This window comes from Hydra vulgaris, chromosome 13, assembly GCF_038396675.1.
Source record: "Hydra vulgaris chromosome 13, alternate assembly HydraT2T_AEP".
Taxonomy (NCBI): domain Eukaryota; kingdom Metazoa; phylum Cnidaria; class Hydrozoa; order Anthoathecata; family Hydridae; genus Hydra; species Hydra vulgaris.
In genome coordinates, this window is record NC_088932.1 from 55,101,266 (window position 1) to 55,103,980 (window position 2,715).

The 2,715-nt window shown below is 28.7% G+C and overlaps 2 long non-coding RNA genes across 2 annotated transcripts; both read left to right on the forward strand.

The window, feature by feature from the left end:
• Window positions 1-1,048: 1,048 nt before the first annotated feature.
• On the forward strand, window positions 1,049-1,562 carry LOC136090195 (uncharacterized). Its single transcript, XR_010643241.1, has 2 exons — window positions 1,049-1,287; window positions 1,382-1,562. It is a non-coding gene; the product is annotated as an uncharacterized LOC136090195 (long non-coding RNA).
• A 455-nt stretch (window positions 1,563-2,017) lies between these two features.
• LOC136090206 (uncharacterized) lies at window positions 2,018-2,394 on the forward strand. Its single transcript, XR_010643256.1, has 2 exons — window positions 2,018-2,063; window positions 2,270-2,394. It is a non-coding gene; the product is annotated as an uncharacterized LOC136090206 (long non-coding RNA).
• Window positions 2,395-2,715: the final 321 nt, after the last annotated feature.

A 2,715-nucleotide genomic window follows, 5' to 3' on the forward strand; every position in this document is an offset into this window, starting at 1 on the left:
AACATAGACAGACAAATTAGGCGTCATTGGATAGCTCTCATTAAGCTCTATGTAACAGCATAAGTTTTGTAATTGTATTATATTAAATTTTTTATCAAAGTACCTAGTTTACGCTTCTCACGGTCGTTTGATATTGATCCCCGGCGGACATTTATAGTGCGCATGCGTTCACATGGATTTTTTTTTACTGTTAAAATTCTATGTTTTTTGAAGACGACAAAGATTGGCACACATTTTACAACTATTATATTTTTTACTTATCAATGTTGTTTTATCTCATTCAAAAATTTTTATAGACTTTTATAGGACCAAATATTGTAGTAATATAAAAGAAATTCTGCATTCATTGCTTTTTGGTAAACTTTGACTGGCTATAAAAATCTATTTAAAACTATGCAGATTATGTGGAAATTATATTGGAGCAGACTCGTTTAATGTGATAAATATAATAGCTAGAGTCGGCCAAGCATTTTTCACTAAAATAGGAGAAGACAGAACAGAGATCCACCCACCAAAAATTTGCTTGAAATGTTATACATTAATGAGACATTTTGAACAACGAGGAACAGCCTCTTTTAATTTCATTTTAACTTACTGGCCACAAACATGCTCTCTTGAAAGCTGTATATGTTTTGTAAAGAAATCTGGCCGAAAGAAAAAGAAACCATTTGGAAAACCACCATCAGTTAATAAAGATATATGGACAAGGAAGTCAATTAATGAAATTATAGACAGTTTTTCTGGAATGTCTCGCTTATGCTATGAGTCTATCAGCATAGCTGATAACCCCCACATAGATTTATGCGTCTGCAAGATTTGCAAAAGAATGTTACATCGACCTATTTTACTTAATAACTGCCAACATATATTTTGTGCTTCATGTATTTTTCCAAACTTAATTGCAAAACAAGAAACAAAAACAAAATGCGAAATATGCTGCTCTAACATACCTCTAGGTAGCATTTCAAAAGCAACAACTATGCAAAATATCCTTGAGAATATAGTTCTAAAGTGTTCCAAGAACTCATGTAATAAAAAATTTAATGCTTTAAACCCTAACCCTAACCCTAACCCTGACGGAAACATGAACAAGTATGCAAAAGTGAAAACATATCATACAATTGTTCAGCATTGAATTCCTCTTCATTGACAGTTACAGGTATTTACAAAATTAAAGAAAATAGTGATATTCCTAAAGAACTAGACTATGCATTTGCTCACTTTGCAAAACTAAAAATGGCAAAAAATAAATCACATTCATTTGAACTTCCTTCTGGTGGTCCAAGGGTAAAAAATATATAGTTTTTTTTAACAAAAATGTTCAATTTCATAAAATGCTCATAAATAATTTGCATAAAGAGATTTTTTTTTCACTAATTAGGCTATACAGTTTTCAGTGACTTCAAAGACCTTCAAAACGTCAGCTGAGATTAGTCAGAAAACCATTCGAAGACGTCAAAAGCAACTCTACCAATCGCTAATAGAAAATGCAGGGCCAACAAAAAAGGCAAAAATGCAACAAGTAGCACTTATGCTCAATTCTTTTAATAAAAATGATAAAATTAATATTTTAAAAAGTCAAATCTTTCCCAAGTTAAGATAGAACCAGAAGATTTTGTAGCACTTAATGCAGACTGTGGTTTACCTTGGGAAAAGATGAAAAAAATGATAAGGTATATAATATTCTTTTTATAACAATACATTTTTCATAAAACACTTATTCAGTTATTTTAAATTATAAATATTTTCATGCAGTTGTTTATTTTTTTTCATTTGCATAACAAAATTAGTTTTGTATTTGTAAATATATTTGTATTATCAGCATTTTATTGTATTTTTAGTGTTTTTTTTTTTATTTCAGATTTTTACAGACAAAAAATATCAAACCTACCCTTTCTATTCAATGAAAAGTTTCAAAATATTGGTCAGGTAACGATTTGATTGTGGAAGGTATAGAATTGCTGTTTGAATTAAAAAACAAAAAAGGAGCGTTTGAATTAAAAGATCCACCGACAGCATGATTTGCCATCACATATAATCAAGGTACTGGATGAGTTAGAAAGGTAAGTTCAAAATATAATAAGAGAATAATGTAAAGTTTATAAATTCTTATTAAATACATAAGAAAATAGAATTACAAAAACATAAGAAGTGTATGCTTTTTTTTTGAAAACTCTATTAAAAAAATCATAAATCTTGTATATGTTCAATTTTGTATAAATTCTATTATTTGTATTATAAATAGTAATTTTTTTCTATATTATCATAGATATAACAAACTAACATATGAAAAGATAACTCCTAGTGAAATACACATAAAAATTGGTGGTGACCATGGAGGTGGTTCATTTAAAATGAGCTATCAGGTAGCTAATGTTGCTAAACCCAATTCAATGAGTAACACTACGGTTTTCAATATATTTGAGGCCAAAGACCATAGAGCAAACCTCAAAATTTCACTCTCAAAACACATAGATGAAATTAGAGAGCTTCAAGCAATTAAATGGAGGTGAATAAAAAGAATATTTTAAAAATTTATTTGTGATTTGAGTTATAAAAATGTACTCTGAGAGAATTGCACTGTTAAAGTCGAAGAGAGTAGAAAAGGTATCAACATTAAATAGCACTAGAAATAATTTTGAGGGCATAGTTTTTCATTTTAAGGATTTTCTATTTTTTTTTAATATTTCAATGACTGTATTATCTAGATTTTTT